At 43.4% G+C, this 27,435-nt stretch overlaps 1 protein-coding gene across 8 annotated transcripts in view; it reads right to left on the bottom strand.

Annotated features, from left to right (window-relative positions):
* spopla (speckle type BTB/POZ protein like a) overlaps positions 1 to 27,435 on the bottom strand; it is a 237,044-nt gene that overhangs the window by 125,609 nt on the left and 84,000 nt on the right. The window contains exon 1 of one of the 8 annotated variants that reach the window (XM_078552483.1): positions 14,835 to 14,936. The exons of the other annotated variants lie outside the window; for them this stretch is intronic. The gene's annotated coding sequence lies outside the window, so the exon portion shown is untranslated. Of the gene's footprint in view, positions 1 to 14,834; positions 14,937 to 27,435 lie in introns of those variants that run through there. 8 annotated transcript variants of the gene reach the window in all.

Genomic DNA, 27,435 nt, shown 5'->3' with positions numbered 1-27,435 from the left:
ACTGGCTATTGTCAGTAACATAAAGACTTTGAAGGATTCCCGTGTGGCTGCACCAGTAACCAAGAATATAGGACTTCATTTTCACTTCACTGCTGAAAGTATAAGGAAAACAGACTTGTAGTTCTGTTTTTAAAATGCCAGCCGAAGGAAGTTTAGACCTAGTATTGATCCTCAGCACATTAGCCAGTGAGAAAAAATAATATCACCCTCTCCAGCACCACAAACATTAGCCACTTGGTAAAGTTGTTACATAAAGTTAGTCTTAAGATTTATTCCAAAATTGGAAAAATTTAGGAGTCAGTCCTAAACATTACTGGTGAAAATATGAGGAATAAATGCCCAGTGTCGTTTCTTTAAAAAAAGAATCCAGCCAAATGGAGTATTTGGCCAAGCTCAACTTGAATATTCAGACATTTCCCAAGAATAGTTGAATAAAAATACATTCTAGAAATGCGTTGGTAATTGCAATTTCCAAATAATAAGTGATCTCTGAACTAAAACATTTCACTTTTATTTACTCAGGTGTTAGAAAAGTACCTGGAGCCCTTTTTGGAGAACACTGTTTTCTATTAGAACAGAATAAATATCATCAATCCATGTGTGTGTACTGTGTAACTTTCAGAGTTAGCACCCAGCCCCATTGCAAACTCCCTCTTAGTTTTTACCTTTGGTAATTTATCAGATTTTAATCCTTTTCACTTAATTGAACCATCACGGATTTATTAATTTATCAAGTTATTGGTGAAACCCTCATCCATGCTTTTGTTACTCATGCTCCACCTTTACACCTTGCACAAAACCTGCCCGTCAAATGAACAGCAGAATCATTAGCAGCGCCTGTGATCCAAAATAAAAACGGACATATAACAGAGATGTCACATATTATTTGGATTTTATTCACTTTAGAAATAAAGCTGTACATACTTTTCTAAAGGTGAATAGCCAATAAATGAAAACTCAAGTAATGCTATAGAATATTTCTCATTGCTGCAGATGGTACCAATCTATGGCAGAACTCAGGCAGCCAGATGCGCTTACCTCATACAATGTAGGCAAATTGGAGTGAAACTTATTAGCAAAGAAAACAGCAGAGATCTGGGTAAACAACTAAAGGAGTACACAAAGATAAAAGCAAAATACTGAGGGTGCTGGAAATCTGAAACAAAAACAAAAATTACTGGAAAAACTCAGCAGGTCTGACAGCATCTGTGGAGAGGAAGACAGAGTTAATGTTTCGAGTCCGTATGACTCTTCATCAGAACTAAAGAGAAATAGAAATGTGGTGAAATATAAGCTGTTTAAGGGGGGTGGGACAGGTGGAGCTGGATAGAGGGCCAGTGATAGGTGGAACCAAAGGAGAGATTACCAAAGATGTCATAAACAAAAGGTCAAATGGTTGTTGACAGCGGTGATATTCATTAAAGGATGTGCTAATGGTGAAATTAAGGGTAGAAAGCAGGATGAGCAAGTGACAAATGGCCCTAGTGGGGGTGGGGTGGTGGGGGGGGGGGGGGGGGGAAGGGATCAAAATAGTCTAAAAGGTGGAGATAAAAAATGGATAGAAATAAATTTTAAAAATAATAATATAAATAGGTGGGAAAAGAAAAATATATAATAATTATTAGAAAAAAGGGGGTCAAAAAGGGGGTGAGGATGGAGGAGAGAGTTCATGATCTGAAGTTGTTGAACTCAATGTTAAGTCTGGAAGGCTGCAAAGTGCCTAATCAGAAGATGAGGTGCTGTTCCTCCAGTTTGCGTTGAGCTTCACCGGAACATTGCAGCAGGCCAAGGACGGACATGTGGGCATGAGAGCAGGGTGGTGTGCACAAAGTGTCCAGAACATTCATTTTATAACAGATTCAATATTCTGAAACCAGATTTCAGGTAATATTTCAATCAGACAATGGGGAATGCACTACTGCAATACTTTTACACAACCAAAATTAGATTTACTGATCAACAGCAGCTAAAATTCAACTGAGCCAAGAAACATAGGGCAAGATTTTACCGTCGGCGAGTGGGGGCGGGGCCCGTTCACCAATGCGTAAAATGACGCGGGATGATGTCAGGCGGAACTCCTGATGTCACCTCGCCCCATTTAAATTTTCAGGAAGGCGGGGGCGCAGCAAAATCAGCTGCAAGCCTGCCGACCTGTCAATGGTCAATTGAGGCCATTGACAGGATCATTTAAACAATTAAAGGACCTGCCCGTCCAACATTAAGGTTGGTGGGCAGGCCAAGAGCCCCAATGGCAACTAGAAAAAACATGAAACCTCATCCACCGGCGGGATGAGGTTTCATGTAGGGTTTTAAAAATTTTAATAAAGTTGTTATGGAAATTATGAACATGTCCCAATTCATATGACATTGTCACATGAGGGGACATGTAAGGGAATTTTTTTTTTCTATTTTTAATATTGTTGGAAGTAGAGGCGATCTCCATGAGGCAGCACTTAGCCTCAGCGAGATGAGTGCGCTCTTTTGTGTGCATGCGTGAAAGAACGCACTGTCGATTTTAGGGATTCCCCCTCGCCCGCACAGGGAGCACATAGCGCTTCCCTGTGGGCGTCACTTAATTGGCCTGCCCACGTAAAATGGCGCCACGCCTCCGATCAGGGGCGCCGCTCAGAAGCTCGCCCGCACTAGACAGCCCATTAACTTCCCCCACCCCTGATGGGGGGAAAATTCTGCCTATATATTCTTTTGCAAATTAAAACTTTATTTATCAGCAGTAGATATAGAAGGTACATTCAGGTTGCATTGAACATTTCATTGCAAGAGAATCCATTCCTTGTCACTATATTTAAATGCTCCCTAAATTCTTAACCTATTGCAAAGTCTTATACTGGCAGAACATTGGCTCCACTATTCAATACAGACATACGCATTTTCACGAGATTTAATTAAATGTGCTTTTTAAGAATTAAAAAAGAAATCGACATAATCAGAAAGTAATAATAGTCTGAACAAAATGCCCAGAAATTGGAACCAATCTTAATCTGCCTATTTTTTTTTATTCATTCACAGGATGCAGGCGTCGCAGGCTTGGCCAGCATTTATTGTCCATTCATAATTGCCCCTGGAAGTGCAATGCGCACAGATTTAAAACATTTGTTCAAACAGGACATGCCAGAAGAGAAATACAAGGTGTCAAAGGGCAAGTAATTCGTGCAACTCTGGCTGCATAACAGAAATCTAGTCATACATATCCTTACTCATTTTTCCTTTCCAAAAGCTATTTATAAATCACCATAACCTCTTCCAAATCAGGGTAAAACCACTACTGAAGGCTATCAATGTAGAGCATAAAAATATATAAAGGAAAAAACAGAAGGGGAAAATGTAGCAATTGTAGGGAATGAATACGTTTACTACTGCCTTTACCAGTCACATGATTGTACAGGCAAATCAGCCCTAAGCGTGAGTAATCTAAGGGGAGGAGCTTTCTAGTCGTGGACCTGGTTCAAGCACGTAGCTTCTACAAGAGCTCTGTAATAAAGTTCTGTTTCAAGTAAGAAACCTGCCCGGTACACCAAGTTTATTACAATTGGCGATGAGGATAAATAACTCCGACACTGCACCTCGCCTTTGTGAACGTGAGTACATTAATTCTTAAGGAAGGAAAGAAAAGTAAAAGGTGAGTACCAGTCATGCTACTCTTCAGCAGAATTGACCCTTATGACTCGTCAATGGAAGACTGGAGTCAGTACATAGAACACCTAGGTTTTTATTTCGTGGCGAATGAAATAACAGCGGAGGAGAAGCAGAAAGCAATTAAGTGTCTGCAGGAGCAAGACATAACTTCATCCATAGTCTCAAAGCCGCAAACGTGCCCAATTTTTTAATGAGCTGGTAGACCTCGTGAAGACACATTTTCAGCCAAAGCTATCGGTGATTATGCCGAGACTTAAGTTCAACTCCAGAGTAAGGGTTCTGGGTGAGTCAATCCAAATTTATATCGCGAAGTTCAAACAGTTGACTGAACGCTGCGACTTCGGAGATACTCTCAATGACATGTTGTGGGATTAACTGGTTTGCAGAGTACACCATTCAGCACCGTTTACTTGCAGAAGTTAATATTGATTTGAAGCGAGCCATGGAAATAGCGCTAGCAATGGAGAGTGCTGAGAGGGACTCGCAGGCTTTGCAGGGTGTGCAACATGGCGCTGTTCTTCAGTTGGGGTGGGAACCTACCACCAGGCGTGGCTCAAAAACCAGGAGAGACAGTCACGAAGCAGGAGTCTGTCTCTACTGCTCGATAAACAAAAAGGCATACTGGAAGCACATCATCAGTGATTCAGAAATTAATTTGTCACAAAAAAAAGGGGAGGCCAATATGATTTAAGCGCACAATATAACTGAACCAGAAGCTGCTAATGCTGATATCTATTCCCTTTACAATGTCAAAGCAGTAAAAACTGAACCAAATCACTGTCGACCTTCAATTAAATGGGAAGCCTCTAGTCATGGAGGTAGACACAGGAGCATCGACCACACTGGTGGGAGAACACACATTTAAATACCTAAGTGAAGGCACCCAGCCACTGAATCTGGAGCAAACCACGGCTCAGCTGAAGTAGTATACTGGAGAGTCAATACAGGTGAAAGGCATCACCACAGTATCTGTGTCCTACAGGCAACAGACAGCCCAACTTCTAGTGATCATTGTATCAGGTGAAGGACCGAGTCTTCTGGGCCACGATTCGTTAAAAGAAATTAAGCTCAACTGGTCAGAAATATTTCTGGCAAATTGGATCCAGATTTGGCTGAGTGGCAGGAAGCAGAGGGTGCTGGTCGAGGGGTGTTTTTGTGACTGGATGCCTGTGTCCAGTGGGGCTGCACAGGAATCGGTGTTGGGTCCCTTGCTGTTTGTGGTATATATAAACAATTTAGACTTGAATGTAGGAGGGTTGATCAGTAAGTTCGTGAATGACACGAAAATTGGTGGGGCGGTAAATAGTGAGGAGGATAGCCTTAGATTACAGGAGGATGTAGACGGGCTGGTCAGATGGGTTGATCAGTGGCAAATGGAATTTAATCTGAATAAGTGTGAGGTGATGCACTTGGGCATGACAAACAAGGCACGGGAATACACGATGAATGGTAGGACCCTGGGAAGTACCGAGGATCAGAGGGACCTTGGTGTACAAAGTGGCGTCACAGGTAGACAAGGTTGTAAAGAAAGCTTTTGGCATACTGGCCTTCATAAATCAAAGTATTGAGTAAAGGAGTTGGGATGTTATGGTGGGGTTGTATAAGACATTGGTGAGGCCAACTTTGGAGTATTGTGTGCAGTTCTGGTCGCCTGACTACAGAAAGGATATCAGTAAGATTGAGAGAGTGCAGAAAAGATTTACTAGGATGTTGCCGGGTCTTAAGGAGTTGAGTTACAGGGAAAGATTAAATAGGTTAGGACTTTATTCCTTGGAGTGTAGAAGAATATGGGGAGATTTGATAGAAGTTTACGAAATTATGAGGGGTATAGACAGAGTAAATGCAAGTAGGCTCTTTCCACTTAGATTAAGAGAGATAAACACGAGAGGACATGGCTTTAGGGTGAAAGGGGAAAGGTTTAGGGGGAACTTCTTCACTCAGAGTGGTGAGAGTGTGGAATGAGCTACCATCTGATGTGGTAAGAATAAATTGGATAGATACATGGATGGGAGAGGTCTGGAGGGTTATGGACTAGGTGCAGGTCAATGGGACTAGCGGAATAATATTTCGGCAAAGACTAGAAGGGCCGAATGGCCTGTTTTCTGTGCTGTAGTGTTCTATGGTTCTATGATTCTACACGTCCACTGGTCCCTTAAGGTAGTGGGGTAGGTAGATAAGATGGTTAAGAAGGCATATGGGATACTTGCCTTTATTAGCCGAGGCATAGAATGCAGGAGCAGGGAGGTTATGCTGGAACTGTATAAAGCGCTGGTTCGGCCACAGCTAGAGTGTTGCGTGCAGTTCTGGAATCCGCATTATAGGAAGGATGTGATTGCATTAGAGAGAGTGCAGAAGAGATTTACCAGGATGTTGCCTGGACTGGAGAGTTTTAGTTATGAGCAGAGATTAGATAGACTGGGGTTATTTTCCCTGGAGCAGAGGAGATTGAGGGGGGACATGATTAAGGTGTATAAAATGATGAGGGGCGTAGATAGGATAGACAGGAAGGAACTTTTCCTCTTGGTGGAGGGATCAATAACCAGGGGGCTTAGATTTAAGGTAAGGGGCAGGAGGTTTAGAGGGGATGTGAGGAAGAATTTCTTCACCCAGAGGGTGGTGGGAATCCGGAACTCATTGCCTGAAAGGGTGGTAGAGGCAGAAACCCTCATAACATTTAAGAAGTATTTGGATGTGCACTTGCGATGCCATGGTATACAAGGCTATGGGCCTAGTGCTGGAAAATGGGTTTAGAATAGTTAGGTACTTGTTTGACCAGTGCAGACTCAATGGGCCGAAGGGCCTTTTGCTGTGCTGTAGACCTCTATGAGAACAGAAAGAGATTCTGAGCTGTTAAGGGAATATGACTGTGTATTTTGGAATAAGTTAGGAGAATCGAAGGGCCTTCGCAGGACGCAAGGATCCCTCAGGTCAGAGGTGGTTCCAATGGATAATCATGAAACGAAGCAAATATAGTGCCACTCTGAATAAACTGAAGAAACAGTTGGCAGAAAAAAGTCAACAATGTGCAATGTTCTAGGAGGAAGCCAAAAGATACAAGGAGGAGACAGAGGAGCTGAAGAACCATCTTATTGAAACAAAAGAGGCATTAGAAGGAAAAGTTGTGGAACTTTCTAAGATACGAATGGGTAACGAAGCCATGGGTAGCTCAACCACCGAACTGAACCAAGTTAAGATTTCACCAGAGAGAAATTTGGCTGACTGAAATCAAAATGAAGAATGAGACAAAACTCTGCAAACATAAGAGGAAAAGACGGAAATCAAATCCGAAAGGCCAATAGGCTCTGACTCCAGAACCCTCTCTGCAGCTGAGAAGGGTTATCCACAACTTGAAAATATCAGTAATATTTGGAGTGTTCTGCATGGTCGCCATTTCACCATTGTATCGGATCATAACCCAGTAATGGCTTTATTTAGTGAAGATAAAGCAATTCCGCCAATAGCCTCAGCCAGAATCCAACACTAGGCTTTGATTTTGTTGGCGTATCAGTATGCCTTTATGCACCATCCGGATGTGCATATTGCAAATGCAGAAGCACTAAGTCATCTTCAGTTACAAGATAGCATTGTACATGCTCCAGTGTCACAAGAAGTTTTACTTGTGTTGTGTTGAGTTTCTTGGACTTTTCGCCAGTCTGTGCAAAAGAAATAAGGAATTGGACAAACCGGGATCTAGTTTTATCAAAAGTCCAAGAACAGGTATTGCAAGGATGGTCGAATTCACCAGTTTCTGAAGAGAAAAGACCATTCCATGTCCAAAAAACAGAGATAAGTGTCAAGATGCAATCTTGTTGTGGGGATCAAGAGGAAGGGAACAACTCTTGGCAGAGCTTCACAGTGCGTATCCAGGCATTTCGAAGACGAAGATGCTTGCGCGAAGCTATGTCTGGTGATCAGGTATAGACAGTGATATAGAAAAAATGGTTAAACACAGTCTCCAGTGTCAGCAACAACAGTGTCAGCTGCCCGTTTCAGCTCCACTGCATCCATTGGGAGTGGCCCGGTCGACCCTGGGTTAGACTACACATAGGCTATGTAGGTCCAGGTTTAGGTGCCACGTTACTATTGATCATCAATGCGCATTTTAAGTGGATGGATGTGAATTAAGTTAGATCACTGACATCGTGTGCAACTATTGAAAAGCTGCGCCAATGTTTTAGTATACATGGCCTACCAGAAGTCATTGTTTTGGATAACGGCACTGCCTTCCCTAGTAAGGAATTCCAGAGATTCGGGAGTTTAAATGTAATTAAATATATTAGAATAGCACCATATCATCCTTCAACCAATAGGATAGCAGAAAGAGCAGTGTAAACTTTCAAATCAAGAATGAAGAAGTTATCCGAAGCTCAAATTTCATGTTTTCTGCTCAATTATCGCACGACTCCTCATGCAACTATGGGTTCAACACCATCGGAATTACTGATGAAGTGCTGCCTTCATACAAGGTTAAGCCTGGTGCTTCCAAACTTAGATGGGAAGGTGGAGAAGAACCAGAGTAGTCAGAAAGTGAATCATGATATTCATAGTAAAGCTCGGAGATTTACTAAGGGGACGCACTTTTTGTGCGAAATTTTGGAAATGGACCTTGGGTTTCTGGTATAATTGTCTCTGAAACTTGACCTTTGTCATACCAAGTAGAAGTGGAAGTGGAAGACCGGATTGTTCGAAAACATGTGGATCATCTAAGGAGTAGAGAGACACTCCAACAACCAGTTATTCCACCTGTAATTGATGTCAAACCTTTAATCCCTGAGGTGACAGATCGACCTAGAATAGACATACCTGGTGTCTCTGTTGAATGACCTAATTCTGAACTGTTGTCTAAGGATGTCTACGATACTGCAGTTCCTGATCATGTCGATCCAGTGAGAGAATCTCAAGTCGTCGAGCTACGTCGCTCCAACCGAATTAGAAAACCACCTCAGCGGCTTAATCTATAACCCTAACCCTATGTATATATGTTGTGGGTTAAGATATTCTTGTAAATAAGAAATGTAAAAATAAAATTAAAGGGGGAGGAACGCAGTGATTGTAGGTAAGACCTTTACTACTGCCTTTGTGTGTGTGTGTGTGTGTGTGTGTGTGGGGAGGGGGGGGGGGTGGTGACATGATTGTACAGTTGAATCAGCCCTAAGTGTGTGTAATCTTAGGAGCAGAGCTTTCTAGTCATGGACATGGTTCAAGCATGTAGGTTCTACAAGAACTCTGTAAATAAAGTTATCTGTTTCAAATAAGAAACCTGTCTGGTGCACCAAGTTTATTACAGAAAAATAAAAGGCTAGGTAGAGGGGAAAAGGAAAAGGTTAAGGAAAGAAAAGGCTAATTACAGAGCAGAACTGGCAGTAGTAATGAAGCAAGTTGGCTGCCTGCCTACCCAACCTGCAAATGAGATGCATTCCTGGCTATTGGAAGACAGATAAGTGGGTGCAGGGAGCGGGGTCTAAAAAAAATGTGAGCAGAGGGAGAAACCCTCATTATTCAAACAACCAATTCCATCACCCAATGAAATAAAGAAGGTATGCCATTATATAATCATTTCAAATGAGTACATTCCTCTTTTTTCATCTTATCGAGTTTACATTTCAGAATCTTGACTCATAATACATATAAGGTCACAGACATGCAACAGCCAGTTGTACACAATCAGGGAACACTGCATGTTATGTAGTGTGGCAGCACTTTGTGGAAAACGATTACATATGAACATACGAATTAAGAGGAGTATGCCACTCGGCCCTTCAAGCCTGCTCCGCCATTCAATAAGATCATGGCTGATCTGAATGTAACCTCAGCCCCACATTCCTGCCTACCCCCGATAAACTTTCACCCCTTTGTTAATCAAGAATCTATCTAGCCTGGCCTTAAAAATATTCAAAGACTCTGCTTCCACCGCCTTTTGGAGGAAGAGTATGCCTAAGACTCTCAACCACCAGAGAAAAAAATTCTCATCTCTGTCTTAAATGAGCAGCCCCTTATTTTTAAACAGTGACCCCTAGTTCTAGATTCTCCCACAAGAGGAAACATCCTCTCCACATCCACCCTGTCAAGACCCCTCAGGATCTTAAAGGTTTCAATCAAGTTGCCTCTCACTCTTCTAAATTCCAGAGGATAAAAGCCTACCCTGCCCAGCCTTTCCTCATAAGACCAGAGACATTCCTGGTATTAGTCTAGTAAACCTTTTCTGAACTACTTCTAACGCATTTACATCTTTCTTTAAATAAGGAGACCAGTACTGTACACAATACTCCCGATCTGGTCCCACCAATGCCCTGTACAACTGAAGCATAACCTCCTGAATTTTGTAATCAATTCCCCGCACAAATGATAACGTTCTATTAGCTTTCTTAACTACCTGTTGTACCTGCATACTAACCTTTTGTGATTCATGCACTAGGACACCCAGATCCCTCTGCATCTCAGAGCTCTGCAATTCCTCACTATTTAGATAATAAGCTTCTTTTTTTATTCTTCCTGCCAAAATGAACAGCTTCACATTTGACCACATTATACTCTATTAGCCAGATCTTTGCCCACTCACTTAACCTATGTCACTTTGTAGCCTCCTTACGTCTTCTTCACAATTTACTTTCCTACCTATATTTGCATCATCAGCAAATTTGGCAACCATTCCTTCGATCCCTTCATCTAAGTCATTTATATAAATTGTAAAAAGTTGAGGCCCAGCGCTGATCCCTATGGCACACCACTTGTCACATCCTGCCAATCAGAAAAAAAACCATTTATGTCAACTCTTTGCTTCCCTTTAGCTAGCCAATCTTCTACCATGAGAATATGTCATCCCCTACACCATGAGCTTTTATTTTCTGCAATAATCTTTGATGTGGCACTTTCTCAAATGTTTTCTGGAAATCTAAGTAGAGCACATCCACCAGTTCCCCTTTATTCACAGCACATGTGACTCCTTCAAAGAACTCCAATAAACTGGTTAAACATGATTTCCCTTTTAAATAACCATGTTGACCCTGATTGCCTTGAATTTTTCTAAGTGCCTTGCTATAACATTTTTAATAATAGCTTCTAACATTTTCCCTGTGAGAGATGTTAGGCTAACTGGCCTATAGTTTCCTGCTTTCTGTCTCCCTCCCTTTTTGAATAAAAAAGAGTTATATTTGCTATTTTCTAATGTTATTGCACCTTCCCCAAATCTAGGGAATTTTGGGAAATTAAAACCAGTGCATCAATTATCTCACTAGCCATTTCTCTCGAGACCTTATGGTGAAGTCCATCCAGACATGGAGATTTGTCAGCCCGCAGCCCCCACAATTTGCTCAATACCACTCCCCTGGTGATAGTAATTTTCCCGAGTTCCTTCCTCCCTCCCTTCCATTTCCTGATTTACATATATTTCCGGGATGTTACTTGTGCCCTCCAAAGTGAAGATCAAAGCAAAATACTTGTTTAATTTATCTCCTTTCTCTCTACTTTCCATCATCAATTCCCAGGTGCACACTCTATAGGGCCAATGCTCACTTTGTTAACTCTTTCCTTATTTAAATATCTATAGAAACTCTTAATATCCGTCTTTATATTACTAGCTAGTTTTCTCTCATATTCTATTTCTTCCCTTATTAATCTTTTTGTCATTCTTTGCCGTTCTTTATATTCTTTCCAATCTTCTGGACCTGCCACCCGTCTTTGCCAAGCTTGGGGCCTGTCACAGGCCAAGCTTGGGATTCTCCAGGCTGCACGCAGCAAGAAAAGTAGATTTTAGTATTCTGCGCTGTCTGGTGGTTTGCAAGCGCCCAGGTCAGGCAATACATAGAAGCTGATTTTATAGTAACTATTTTTTAGCTCAAATTCCAAGAGACCAGCATCTAGAAGCTGGCTCCTGGTTATAAATCCAGCTCCCCTACCCCAGCAACAAAATCACAGACCCAGTTCATTATGACACAAGTGATGATAGTGGCAAACATCCCACAGGTATTTTGTGCACATAATAGGAGGGTAAGGCTACACTTTATCTGGTATAGCAGCTCAATACCTTCAATACAAGGCAGCTGTGCCTTAAAATTTTATGAAGTGTGCTGTGCATTCCGACACCTTGAACTACAACACAGTATTAATGAAAATAAATATTCAATACCAGAGTTCACATTCTGGCACTATCATAGGAATGTAAGACTTAGGAGCAGAAGTAGGCCATTAAGCCCTTCAAGCCTGCTCCACCATTCAATAAGATCTTGGTTGATCTGTTTGTGGTCTCAGCTCCACTTTCCTGTCTGCTCCCCATAATGCTCGACTCCCTGTCTATCAAAAATTTAACTCAGCCTTGAACAAATTCAATCACCAAACCTCCATTACTTTCTGGGGAAGAAAATTCCACAGAGAGAAAAAAATTCTCCTCATCTCAGTCTTAAGACGCAGACTGGGTGACCGCTTTGCAGAACACCTTCGTTCTGTCCACAAGCATTACCCAGACCTCCCTGTCGCTTGCCATTTCAACACTCCACCCTGCTCTCAAGCCCACATGTCCGTCCTTGGCTTGCTGCATTGTTCCAGTGAAGCTCAACGCAAACTGGAGGAACAGCACCTAATCTTCCGGCTCGGCACTTTACAGCCTTTCGGACTGAATATTGAGTTCAACAATTTTTAGATCATGAACTCTCTCCTCCATCCTCACCCCCTTTCTGATTTTTCCCCCTCCTTTTTGTTTTTTCCAATAATTTATATAGGTTTTTCTTTTCCCATCTATTTCCATTATTTTTAAATGTATTTCTATCCATTGTTTTATCTTTACCTTTTAGCCTTTTTCGATTCCTTCACCCCACCCCCACTAGGGCTATCTGTACCTTGCTTGTCCTGCTTTCTACCCTTAATTAGCACATTCCTTCAGATAATATCACCACCTTCAACACCTGTTTGTCCTTTTGTCTGTGACATCTTTTGGTTATCTCCACCTATCACTGGCCCTCTATCCAGCTCTCTTGTCCCAACCCCTCCCTTAAACCAGCTTATATTTCACCCCTTTTCTATTTTTCCTTAGTTCTGTTGAAGAGTCATGCGGACTCGAAACGTTAACTGTGCTCCCTTCCACAGATGCTGCCAGACCTGCTGAGTTTTTCCAGGTATTTTTGTTTTTGTTTTCGATTTCCAGCATCTGCAGTTTTTTGCTTTTATCTTAAGGACAGCAGGTAGATGAGAACACCACCACCTGCAGGTTCCCCTCCAAGTCACTCACCATCCTGACTTTGAAACATATCACCGTTCCTTCACTGTCGCTGGGTCAAAATCCTGGAACTCCCTTCCTAACTGCACTGTGGATGTACCTACACCACATGGACTGCAGCTGTTCAAGAAGGCAGCTCACTGCCACCTTCTCAAGGGCAACTAGGGATAGGCAATAAATGCTGGCCCAGCCAGCGAAGCTCACATCCCGTGAATGAATTAGAAAATTTTTTTTAAAAAGTTAGGTTCTTTTGGACATTTCTGGCCAGAAAAACCAACGTACAAGTTGAAATACTATGTCCAACATTTGCAGCACCGTGCATTCCTATTTAAATATCTTGCAAATTAAAATACATCACTACTAAATATAAAAGAAAGACAATATAAAATACAATCTAAATTGTTTTTAAAAATTACACACCTCCAGTTCGGCACTTTTAGATTGACCAGGCTCCATCTAGTGGCAAAGGTTGGTCAGTGCAGGTAACAGCTGAAGTCCCAGGAATACCTGCATCACCCTCTGCCACTCGATAGAGCCCAGGAGTTCAGTGCGAGTTCAGAACAGAAGCCAGAAGAGGAGCAGCTGAGGAACAGGCCCCTGGGAATAAGGTAAGAACAGAGGCCAGGGATCCACAAAGGTAGGGGTCAACAAGGGCAGCAGCAGGAGGAAGAGGGACTAAGGGCAAGGGTAGAAGCTTTGGAGGAAAGGTCATGTGAGCAGACAGAAGAGAAGTCTGTGGTAAACGACATTAAAGTGAAACTGGCAACTGGTTAAATGGATATATTGACACTACTTTATTAACAATGCCAAGGCGAAACAACGATAAGTGCGTCAACGTTAGGTGGGGATTTACTGAAGACTGTCTTTGTGTTGGGTATATACGGTCAACATGTCAAATGCCTTCTGGAAACCTAAGTACAGTACATCCACCAGTTCAGTTTTATCCACAGCACCTGTTACTTCTTCAAATGACTTCAATAAATTGGTTAAACATGATTTCCCTCTCAAAACCATTTGACTCTGCCTGACTACCTTGAATTTATCCAAGTGCCCTGCTATAACATCTTTAATAATAGCTTCTAATATTTACCCTATGGCAGATGTTAAGCTAATTGGCCTGTAGTTTCCTGCTTTCTGTCTCCCTCCCTTTTTGAATAAAGGAGTTACATTCGCTATTTTCCAATTTAATGGAACCGTCACCGAATCTAAGGAATTTTGGGAAATTAAAACCAGCGCATCAACTATCTCACTGGCCACTTCTTTTAGGTGGACAATATTGGCCAAGACACTGGGAATGGGGTGGGGAGGTGGGGAGGAGGAAGAGAAGGGTACTCCCTTTTAAAAAATTGCCAAGAGACCTTATTCACCTGAACATACAGGGCCTTGATTTAGCACCTCTTCTTAAAGGCGACAATTCCAGCACTGCAATCTATGCAGCAAGTGCTAGTTTTATTATGGTTTGAACTTATAACCTTCTGCATCAGAGGTAATAATGCTACCTACCACTTAGTCAAACTGTTACCTAAACTGATAGGTAGCTTTACTGTATGAGCAGAAGTTATAAACCTAGAAAAGGAGTCAAGGCTGGTGAATAATCGTAGAATAGTTAAAGCATAGAAGGAGGCCATTCAGCCTATTATGTCTGTGCTGGTTCTCTGAAGGAGCAATTCACCTAGTGCCACTCTCTTGTCTCCTGCACCCGGCTGTGGTAGCTCGTAAAGCCAAGCAGCCTCTTCTCCCTGCTGACCAAACAGAACAATTGTTGTGTGCCTGAACCTTGATCTCAAAAATGACTTCCTTTACCCTCTTTCCCATGGACTGTGATATTTTGAACTTTTTTCAATTCTGAAAGGTCATCGACCCAAAATGCTAACGGTTTCCTCACCCAACGCCACAAAAACAAATTAACCTGTCGTTTATCCGTCTGTTACTTGAGGGATGTTGTTGTGCTCAAGTTGATTCAGGCACTTACCTATATTGAAATGGTGATTGCACTTCAAGAATTCACTTCACTTCATCTGGCTGTGAAATACTTTGGGATGTTATATAAAAGTGGCTTTTTTCTTTTATCCTCCTTATAAAAATGGAGAGGACATGTCAACCAGATCCACTCCAGCATAAAGACACCGTACTCCTACCTCTAACATCACACATCTCTAACTAAGCTCAACTACCGCTGAAACCCCCATCCATGTTTTTATTACCTCCTCCTGTACATGAGTAAGACCTGTTACATCTCTAACTTTTTCCATATGAAAGATCACAGATGTGAAATGCTAACTGTTTCCCCCTCCGCAGATGCTGCTTCACCTGTTGAGTATTTCCACTATTTTTTTTATTACTTGTGAATTCCTACTGGGTTCCAAAAGAATGTTACTGCAACTTTGTACTAACACACCATTTTCTAATAACCCACTAAGCTGAGTGGTTTTAAAAACACTAACAAATCAATCCTGTAAGCACAATGCAAGTACAGTAACAAGCCAAAAGTTAATTACAAGGTGCTTAAACTAAGGGTCTGCCAGCATATTTCTCCAAGATAATTGCTAAAGTTAATGTTCAAAAGAAGTTGAGAACCTCATCCTATACAGCACAGTACTAACCTTCTAATTCCTGTGCTCTGTGCATTATTATATGAGAGTAATACTGGAGATTTTGATAGTGACTTAAAACTTAAATATTCACCTTCAATTGTTTCAATACAAATTCAAGATAACTGTAAGCCAGCACCCAAGGAAATTGTGACGTACAACCAAGGACTCCTGTAAATATTGGTATCCTAAGGATCCCCTGTGCTGCTTTGCAAACTGCAGTGTCACCTACCTAAAGGAAAACAGTTCTATCAATGCAAATTGTTTTCAATATCGCATTTGCATAACGTTAAATTGCCTATTATAATCTGCTTGCTATGCTGATAGTTGGCCCTGGCTATGCTCGATATGTTTCCCACATTTAGTTTACATATTGTTTTAGTCATGTAATATTATAATTTGTCTATTGTTACACAAATTTGTAGTCTCTATCAGAATATTATTTGTTCTTTTGCTATGACAAGCAACAACAGCTCATGGTGGAGGGATATGCACTGGCTGTAAACAGGGGGCTTCCCCCCAAATCCAGGAGCCTCGATCTAAATGGATCAAAAAAACTTATTTGCTACCCAGATGTAATAATACCTAGATAATTCCACAGAATCAGAACCTTATTGGATCAACAACCTCACCAAACATTAAAGCAAACCTCAAAGCAACAAGCGAACAGTTACTTGCGAATAATTAACATCCGCAAGTGTCAGGCAATGACCATTTCCAACAAGAGAGAATCCAACCATCACCTTTGATGTTCAATGGCATTACCATCACTGAATCCCCCAATATCAACATCCTGGGGGGTTACCATTGACCAGAAACTGAACTGGGCTAGCCATCTAAATACTGTGGCTACAAGAGCAAGTCAGAGGCTAGGAATCCTGCGATGAGTAACTCATCGCCTGACTCCCCAAAGCCTGTCCACCATCTACAAGGCACAAGTCAGGACTGTGATGGAATACTCCCCACTTGCCTGGATGAGTGCAGCTCCAACAACACTCAACAAGCTTGACACCATCAAGGCCAAAGCAGCAGCGCTTGATTGGCACCACATCCACAAACATTCACTCCCTCCACCACCAATGCACAATAGCAGCAGTGTATACCATCTACAATGTGCGCCGCAGGAATTCACCAAGGCTCCTTCAATAGCACCTTCCAAACCCACGGCCACTACCATCTAGAAGGACAAGGACAGCAGGTAGATGGGAACACCACCACCTGGAGGCTCCCCTCCAAGTCGCTCACCATCCTGACTTGGAAATATATCGCCATTCCTTCACTGTCGCTGGGTCAAAATCCTGGAATTCCCTTTCTAACAGCATTGTGGGTGAACCTACACCACATAGACTGCAGCGGTTAAAGAAAGCAGGTCACCACCACCTTCTCAAGGGCAACTAGAGATGGGCAATAAATGCTGGCCCAGCCAGCAAAGTTGTCCTTTATTTTTTTAAAAGGCGAATCTCCCTCTGCGGTTCAACAGGTAAAAACACCAATCCCTGGTGTGTTTGGATTCCCTGAATGTTTACTGGATAAAAGGTGTTTAACTGTTAGTCAGTGTATACTTCACTCATTCTGTGTAACCTTATATTACATCTCGCCTACATTACAGCAGGGGCTAACTAGACTTCAAAAGTACTTTTCTGGCTGTGAAGTAATTTGAAATGTCTTGACGTCATGGAAATGCTTTAAACGCAAGTTCTTCTCACGCACTCTGTTACCGTGTAACCCTATGAAGTTTTCATGCTTGTGCAAATTGTACCAGATTGTTTGATCACTATTGTTCTATTTTCTTATGAACACCATGTCTTCTTAAAAGGTTATTTTTGCAAGGAGACGATGTTACAATACACTATTTCAGTGCCCACAGCAGCTTTTATTTTTATGATTTTTAAAAAGTCGATATACCTGAATTGGAGCCACAAGCATGAACAAAAAGGCAGTCACAGATTAATTCTCAAAAGAATAAATAAGATATCATCCAGGCAGCCATCAACAAAATCTACAAAGTACAAGGAGATTCTGCCTTGAAATAGCTCAGAAGAGGAGATTTCAGAAGTGACAGAAAACTCGGTAATGTTGGGGCAGAGCTTATTAAGCCCAACATTTTTGAGTCAAGTAGGTGACCTGATGAGCAACGCCTATAGGTTCAAACACCAGAGTTTCTAGTTTGGAAAACGATTAGCTGCTTACAAAGCCAAGGCTGAATTCCAGGTCAGCTTGTTGAATGCCATGAATTTCCATTGCTGTTTAGTCAGTAAAGATGAGGAGAATTTGGTGGAGCTCAAAATCAGGGCCTACCCTGAGCTTAGAGAATGATTTCAGCAAACAGGACTGATCCCCACTGATGTTCCTCAATCTGACTATATTGCAATTGATGACCATTAGATAACGGACTCTAGTTCTTTTGCAATCCAATTTTAGACAGTCTTTAAACTCAGCATTTTAATTTAAACTCATCCGATAATGTAAAAGTGTACCAATGTCCATATTTTCTAATGCAACATTATTGCAGCAACAATTTGTAAGTTCAATGTTGTCTGCAGAACACTAAAGTTAGTAGTGGACCAAGACAACATTATTGGAACTCTACACAGATACTACTGGAGTGTAACAGGTCTTTGGTTCTTTAACACCTACAGTTACAGAGTGTATTTATCCAATTTAAAAGAAACTGAACAAGAACAGCAAAGTAGAGTTGAGACCACAACCAGATCAGCCATGATCTTATTGAATGCCAGTGCAAGCTCGAAGGGCTGACTAGCCTACTGCTGCTCCTAAGTCCTATATTCCTATATTTCAAGGATGTGCCAACTTCCCTGGTACTATATGGACCATATGTCATATCATAGGACTGGAATTTCAACATTGAAGGCATGAAGCACAGATCCCAGGACACCCTGTTAGATATTTTAACACTATTATAGAACTGTATTTCTTGCTCAATTACTTGGTTGATCTTTAAAACAAAAAGTGAACATTCCTCTAAATATGGGTTCCGAGGCACACCGGCATTTTCTTGGAAATCCACCAATATCACTGTAAAGCTGCTCGCCTCAGGAATTGAAATTGAGAACTGCCTTACTACACTTCGTGGAGTCTCTAAATTGCAGAAAGCTTCAAAGTAACTTCGATCCACTGTCGGTGTGCAGACTGATCCACATCTGCGACCAATTCGAACTGGCCTCAGGAGCCACAGTAAATCGTGGGAAGAGCGAGGCCATGTTCTTTGGGAACTAGGCTGACTGATCTTTTGTCTCCTTCGGGCTGCGGGCTGACGGCCTGAAGGTGCTGGGGATATGGTTCGGAGGGACCGGGGCATGCGTTAGAAACTGGAAGGAGCAAGTGGCTATAGTGGAAAGAAAACTGAGTATGTGGGAGTGACACTCCCTCTCCATTGTAGGTAAGAACCTGATCATCAAGTGTGAGGCACTCTCGCTGTTGCTGTGCGTGACGCAGGTCTGGCCCATTCCACACTCCTGCACGATGGCGAACTCACAAGCCATCTTTCGCTTTATCTGGAGGTTGAAATTGGATCATGTCTGCAGGGACGTGATGTACAAGCCTCTAGATAAGGGGGGAAAAAACATGCCCAACATCACCCTCATCCTGATGGCCACCTTGTGTCTGGCTGCATCAATCTGTGCATAGACCCTCGGTACGCAAACACCAAGTGTCACTACGTGCTGAGGTTCTACCTGTCCCCGGTGTTGCGAAGGATGGGTCTGGCCACGCTGCCGCTGAACACTCCAAGTAGTTGGACCGTGCCATACCACCTGTCCCTCGTGGAAAAATTTATGCAGAGAAACACCTTTGACCACAAGTCCAATAGGCAGTGGTCGGCACGTAACGTCTTAGAGGCCCTGCGGGAAAAGGAGAGGGTGGATCCTGTCGGATGGCTCCCCGAGCAGACTGTCAAAGTCATTTGGTAGAATGCCTCATCGCCAGAACTTTCCAACAAGCACCAAGATGTAGCTTGGCTGGTGGTGAGAAAGGCACTCCCTGTCAGATCCTTTCAACATACCAGGAGTCTCACCCCCTCTGCACATTGCCCTCGAGGTGGCTGTGGTGGGGATGAGACCGTTGTTCGCCTCCCTGTGGATTATGCCTTTGCAAAGAAGGTCTGGAGAGAGATGCAGTGGTTTCTGTCGAGGTTCATCCCAAGCAGCGCGGTGACACAGGACTCTGTGCTCTACGGGCTTCCCAGGGACACACACCGAGACAAACATCAACTGCAGCTGGAGGATCATCAACTCGGTGAAAGACGCTCTTTGGTTTGCCCGAAACTTGGTCTTGCAGTGCAAAGAATTGTCCCCGACCGAGTGTTGCAGACTGGCACATTCCAAGGTCCAGGGCTACGTGCTGAGGAATGCACTAAGCTTGGGGCAGCCGCCGCAAAGGCCCAATGGGGAAAGGTCGCCGTCTAAGACCTTTCTGCCATAGCTCACCGAGGGGCTGGGAAATGCATAAACCCCTCGGGCTTACGGCTCACAATGAATGTATGCATTGAATACTAATTGTATTATAATTGTATTGAAGCACCTCAGAGTGCAACATGATGTATGATTGATAACTCCAATACCTTTGCACTGTCTGACTGTCTGTAATGACCATATTGAAATGATTGTAATATTCATTGATTGTATTGAAGCACCTAGTGACCCATGTATAAAGTTGAATCTGTTTGCACTTTTTGTGACGGCAATTTAGAAATGTTTTGTAATGTTCTTCCAGATATTTTATGAATAAAGTATTTTTTACAAAAAAAAACTTCATATAGAACAGGAAAGAACTGCAGTGCTGGAAGCAAGCCAAGTGCTGGGTTATTTAAACATGCTCTATATTCACCATAAACCACACGACTGTATGCCACTCATAGATAATCAAATCTCTGCCATGTGTTAGAGAAAAAGACTTAAATTTATACAGAACAAAAACAAAAATACCTGGAAAAACTCAGCAGGTCTGACAGCATCTGCGGAGAGGAATACAGTTAACGTTTCGAGTCCGTATGACTCTTCAACAGAACTAAGGAAAAATAGAAGAGAGGTGAAATATAAGCTGGTTTAAGCGGGGGGGGGGTGGGAAAGGTAGAGCTGGATAGAGGGCCAGTGATAGGTGGAGATTGCCAAAAGATATCATAGACAAAAGAACAAAGAGGTGTTGACGGTGGTGATATTAGCTAAGAAATGTGCTAATGGTGACATTAAGGGTAGAAAACAGGACGAGCAAGGTACAGATAGCCCTAGTGGGGTTGGGGTGGGTGAAGGGATCGAAATAGGCTAAAAGGCAAAGATAAAACAATGGATGGAAATACGTTTAAAAAATAATGGAAATAGGTGGGAAAAGAATATATATAAATTATTGGAAAAAGGAGGATCGGAAAGGGGGTGGGGATGGAGGAGAGAGTTCATGATCTAAAGTTGTTGAACTCAATATTCAGTCTGGAAGGCTGTAAAGTGCCTAGTCGGAAGATGAGGTGCTGTTCTTCCAGTTAAATTTATACAGCACTCCACATGACCATCGGATGGATATCTCAAAGTGCTTTGCAGCCAATGAAGTGCTTTTGAACGTTAGTCACTGTTGTAATGTAAGAAACAGAGCAGCCAATTTGCATGCAGCAAGGTCCCACAAACAGCAACGTGATACTATAATTTGGTTTTCTTTTGTGATGTTGATTGAGGGAAAAATATTGGCCAGGGCGCTGGATATAACTCCCCTATCCTTCATTGAAATAGTGCCATGGGGCCTTTTACATCCGCCTTATCAGGCAAATGGGGGGTCAGTTTAACATTTCACCCGAGACACAGTGCCTTCAATAGCAATCCCTCAGCACTGCTCTAGAGTATCAGTTTTGATTTTTGTACTCAAGACCCAGAGTAGGACTTGAACCTGGAACCATGTGTCTCAAAGTCAAGAGTGCCAACAAATAAGCCACGACTGACGCTCTATTTACCCACATCCCAATTGTTTTACACCAATATTAATATAATTCTAAACATAAATTCTCTACTCAACTGGAATATTTTCGACAGTGTTCTAGATTGTACAATATTTTACATAGCAACAACATTTAAATTTTGGCATTTAGTAACAATGCTGATTTAAAACAGCATTTCTTCACAATAAGTACCCATAAATTAAAACTGCAATTACATACAATGAACATCTGAGTCACTTAGCCCCAGCAGATTGAGCAGAATGGTGCAACGCCAGTAATTAACACAATGTTATCTGTCATGTGGTGTTGGCAATACTCTGAGAAACATTTCAGGCACCATGTTACCCCTAGTTTTGTTTAAAGTGGAAAACAGCCAATTAATAGTAGACTAGTTAGTTATCCTCAATATATCAGTGTTCTGCAAAAACTGACTTGCATGTGCAGAATGTTGCACCTTTAAATTGGTGTTTTTGGTGAAGCCAAAAGGGAATGTTGCCAATTGTCAAGAGACTACATTTCACACTTCTAAAGAGATTATTCTGAACAAACATTTTTAAATGTTTACCAGTTAAGAGGGAATGGAAATATTTCAGTTACAAAGAACAGGATTTCAATATAAAACACAATTCTGCGGAGGCTGAAAATCAATAAAAACAAAAAAATGCAGGAAATACTCAGCTAGTCTGGCAGTATTTTGGAGAGAGAAACAAATGTTATGATTCAGGTTGATGACCTTTCATCAGAACTGGAAAAGGTTAAGAGATGTTACAGGTTTTACGCAAGTACAGAGTCATGGAATGGTTGGTTTGGGGTGGGGGGGTAGGTGGTGTGAAAGCAAGGGAGCAGGTGAAGGTGCGGGGGGTGGCGTGCAGGCAGACATTGGAAGAAAAGCTAGGGTCTGTGATTGTGTGGAAGGGATGCAATGGAATAAATAAATAATATATAAACCCGTATCTTTCAGCATCTTTTGAACAGGATACGATAGAGGATTCAAAGTTGAATTATTAATTAGGGCCTTTTTTAAACTCTAGAAAATCCCAATCTTACATCCAATGTTGTGACATCACTTTATGTAATGTCTCCATATACAGCAATAGCTGGGCTGGCAGATAATTCAACTAAATGGCTTAGGCGTCAACAGAAAAACGATGCACAACTATGTTGTTTATTAGTTTCACCAGAAATTCCATTTACTTATTATCCAGTGGCTGAAGTAATGCATCATAAACAAGGAGTGGAATTTTCCGCTCTGGAGACTAAGTACAGTGGCGGGTGGGACAAGTGGCACGTTTCCCGCTGGACAGTGGGGCGGGATTTCATAGATAAAAACAAAAAAACTGCAGATGCTGGAAATCCAAAACAAAAACAGAATTACCTGGAAAAACTCAGCAGGTCTGGCTGCATTTTCTTCTCCGCCGATGCTGCCAGACCTGCTGAGCTTTTCCAGGTAATTCTGTTTTTGTTTTGGGTGGGATCTCATGCCTGACTGTATGCTTGGAACCTCATTATTTATGCATTGATGTGCCACTCTCCAAATTACATGGCGGGGCAGGCACAGAATCGTCTGCCCCACCTTCACCTTGTGGGGTCGAAGGTCCTGGCACCATATTTAAGTGCTATAAGAACACACATTCACTCTCTGCAGCCCTGCTGTGAGCTCTGGATTTCCTGAGACGGCCGCAGGAGAAAGAAGCCATGTGCCCACAGATTCAGCCACGACTCCCTGGTGGCTCTCCTCAATGCCGTCCACAAACAAGATGTCCTCTTCCCGGGGGGTTGAACTAGGAGGTTCACCAACCTCGCCTCGAGAACCTGGACGGGAGTAGCAGCAGAGGTCAGTGCCTTTGGGAAAAAAAACGAAATGCCCTGCAGTACAAGAAGAGGATAATCTAATCCGCTCCACCAGGGTAAGTCAACCTTCTGCTCGCTCCAAACTCTCATTTTCATAATGGCATTAGGCACTCAAAGGGTTACATTCCTCAGGGATCTCACACACGAACAGTGGAGGACACATCAGCACTGAATGTCTCTGGCACACTTTACCATCACCAACATCTCACCTATCGCCCCTGCTCAAACAGCATGTTCAGCCCTTATGAGGGAGGACTCAGCACACACACAGCAAGCATGCATGCTTGCCAATCTCTCCTCCATCCCTTCTCATCACATTCCATCCATTTGTCTTCATGCAGGCCAAGTTGGCTCACAACAGGAGGGAGGGACGGTGAACATACAGGAGCTTACTACCTATGAGGAGGAGGCAGCAGAATTGGCAGGGGAGGACACGAATCACTCCTGTGGCGAAGGTGAGCTCTCCATGGGTTGATCACATCCTGACATTCAGTGAGTGACAGGCAATGTTGCATTCTGCCTGCTCATGAACAAAATCTCTCTCCTCGAGACATCAATAGGCCAGACAGAGGTCCAGCCAGATCATCAGAGTCCCTAGTGCACTGCAGATGAGGATCCATTTGCAAAAGACCTGTCAGTGTGTTCATCTGCATCCTCCACCAGCGCAGAGACACACCTCGGCGGGTCATGTATCTGGACTAGGCTCTGGTCACATTCTGGGAAACACCAAATTGACATGTCTCCACAGCAGTCGGAGGCAGTGACAGCCCAGTTTTCTGGCACTCTTGAGGACTGCTGGAGAACAGGCACCCATCAAATCAGAGTCTGATGATGAGCCTCTGGAAACAGTCGTATTTCGCATGCTGGACAGGTGGCGGAACATCAGGCAGAGTTGCGTGAGGCAGTCAACAGACTGGAGCAAAGGATGGAGGAGTCCGTTTGCATTCTGTCTGATATCGTGGTTCCGACATAAGCGTCTCAAGGTCACCATGGGAGGGGTGGCAATCACTTTGGAGACCCTAGTCAAACAAGTTCTACTGGATTTGCGCTCGGACCTGCACTCCATTGCTCTAGGCATTAGTGGACGAGTGGCTAGGCGAGAGGGGAACAGGCACCTCGACCTTCCTCCAGGTGCTGCTTCACCTCAAGCAGTCAGGCTGTGGCCCTCGGGCGCCCATAGGGTGAGGACCACCATCAGCTGGGCACCCCGAGACAATCTATCTAAGAGATTTTGAGAGTGTCCAGCCACTCCCAAACCCCTCTGCCTGTGACCCCATCAGCTCCAGCACCACAAGCCAAGGAGAGTGCACCTGCATCACAGCAGGAGACCCAAAGTAGGACGAGGCCCTCTAGAGGGTGCCTGCCAAGGTCATCACAGACAACAGGGCAAAGCAGTCAGCAGGCTGCTGCCAGCTCTGCTGCAGATGTCAGGGATGCACCTAGACGTGGCAGTGAGGAGCACAATGGTGGCATGGGTGTTCACTCACTAAATATCATACACCTTTGTAAGTACATTTTGCGTTCATGTTAATGATCTTACCATATGAATGCCTCTTGTATATGAATCTATGTGCCCTCTCATTGACAGGGTGACCCAAGCTCCCACTTCGTAATTGCCTTCGTGTGCCTCAGGTTCATGTGATGCTTAGCAGACTTATGTTAGTCACTCATCCCTTGTGTCATGTAAAGGAGATGTGTCAAGTCATATCCTAAAAGTGGCTGCACATTGAGATTTCATCCTTTAAGCCTTGCAACACCATGAAACGTGTGCTCATGTGTCTTGGAGGGTTAAATGTAATGTCTCATCAACACAGAGCTGTGTTCAGAGAGAATGTGAAAGCACATGACCTGGAGCCATTATGGTCTCTCCAACCATGTACAAATCTCTGTGGTTGCTAAAAGTGTCTCCTTCAGGTGACAACAGCTGCACAATGTGCAGTTGATGCAGGGTGCACGCTGGTGTGCTGCCTTTCACCTTGCACACTGGCTATATGCAACTTTGGGTGCTGACCTTTCCAAGGATCGGGGTTCGTGATCCTTGAGGCTCACAGGTCCAAGGCCAAATGCTGACTTGTCTGCTTGTAAAAACGTCTTTCCGATCACTGACATAGCACAAAAGGATAGGAGAAATGCGCTCGCGCCCCCTTGTTTGGGCCTTACTCCTGCTGGAACCTTGTGGCTATCAGTGTCATGGGCATGTCTTCCGTGTCATGCCGCTGCTGTGACATCCTCACGTGGAAGCTGACCATCATCACCCTCCTCAGGTTCCTACCCTTCCAAGTCCTCCCTGTCCGGGAAAATCTCTGCCTCCTCCATGTCTCCCTGTAGCAAGTGTTCTCCCCTTTGAAACACCAAGTTGTGCAGGACGCTACAGATCACAATGATGCAGGACACCCTCTATGGAGAGTATTGCAGAGCCCACCTGAACGATCTAAACAATGGAAGCATGTCTTCAGGATGCCAATGGTTTGCTCAATGATGGACCTTGTCATAGAGTGCGCCATGTTGTATCTCTCCTCCAATGCACTTTGAGGATGATGCACAGGTGTCATGGGCCATCTCTTCAGCGGGTACTCATCACCCAGCAGCCAACCCCGTAAGCACTACAGACCTTCAAATATCTGTGGCACCTGGGAGTGACTCAGGATGTAGGAGTCGTGAGAACTTCCAGGCTACCTGGCACAAACATGCATGATCTTCTTCTGATGGTCGCTGACCAGCTGAACACTGATGGGCTGAAACCCTTTCCTGTTAAAGATGATCAGGGTTGCTGCCAGGGATATCTTAAAGCGACGTGTGTACAATTGATCTCACCATGCACTCTAGGGAAGCCGGAGATCATCACAAATCCCAGAAATCTAGCAGCCTGGCTGGCTTCATCTGTTGTGAGCATTATATAATTAAGAGCTTTACTGTAGAGGGCATCCATCACCTCCTTTATAAATTTGTGTGTTGAGGCCTGAGAGATGCCGCATAGATCCTGTGGGTCCCTGGAATGAGTCGCTTGCAAAAAATTGAGTGCAGCAGTGACCTTCAGAGACACTGGCAGGGCTTGGCCTCCCAGTCCATGCGGCGTCATAACCTCCCACACAATGTGGCAGATATGAGCCACGTCATCTCTTGACAAACGTAGACGTGCACGGCAATATTTCTCGCTCGACTCCAAATAGGAGAGGTGTCTCCGGTATAACTGGTCACGCAAGCCACCCTTGTGGGATGGGTCTGACCTTCTCGGCCTCTGGGTCTTCCTGGGGCACCCCTGGTCCATGCACCTCAGGCCAGGCCCTTCTCTAAGCTGTGCTGGACAGTGCCAGGCCCTTCTTCCCCTCATCAATCTGAGCGATGCCATCAAGGCAACAGCATTGACCACATTCTCCATTCTACAATCCTTTTTCTTCCTATGGACAGATAGATCCAATAGATGATTGTAGCTGACTCAACAATCACAGACCTCCCACTTAAAGCCAGAAAGCCACCGTCGTGCCCTTGGGCTGCACTTGTGCTACCTGCTTTTCCCTGTTCCTCTCCTGTAACTGAGGCGCTCCCTCACAGATCATAGGTGTCTGAGGAATTTGACATCTCAATCCCAAAAAAGATGGAAGAAGGTTGAGCACAGCCATGTAATTTTGAGCCTCACTAAAGGCATTCATGTGCTGCCTAATTCGGATTTGAGGTTACCCCTGCACTTTTGGAATGATTAGATGCCTTGTGTCCGGTGACCCATGTCAAATGGATGACGCAGTTTGCAGGGTTTGATAGACCTTCTTGCATAATATCCAGCAGCTGTGCTCCCTTAATGGCTGGCTACCTTTTCCCTTCTCTCATTCCTCTGATGATTAAATGTTCAATGAGACCACCTCTAATGTGACCCCAATGCCTGTCATGTAGTCTCACTAAGACCACACCATGAGTCCAACTCTAACTTTTCAATAAAGTCTTCATGAGTTCTCTCAGCTGAGGCTTCACCTCTATGTTGAAATTCAAATAAGTATGAAGATGCCCCCTGAAAGGGACCCTAAGTCCATCCGTGGGTTCCTCCCACACTGCCTCAGACCATTCCCGTGGCAATTTTTTTCTGGTTTCATTTTTAAACTGTGTCATTGATTCAGGGTCTCAATATGTTGGCATTGCACTCCTTCCAGACAAGCTTCAACCATCCCCCGTACATGTCCCTCCAATCATCCTAGAACCCC

Source organism: Cetorhinus maximus, chromosome 11, assembly GCF_964194155.1.
Source record: "Cetorhinus maximus chromosome 11, sCetMax3.hap1.1, whole genome shotgun sequence".
Lineage (NCBI taxonomy): Eukaryota > Metazoa > Chordata > Chondrichthyes > Lamniformes > Cetorhinidae > Cetorhinus > Cetorhinus maximus.
Note: the sequence above shows the minus strand (reverse complement) of the source record. Positions and strands in the feature narration are given on the sequence as shown.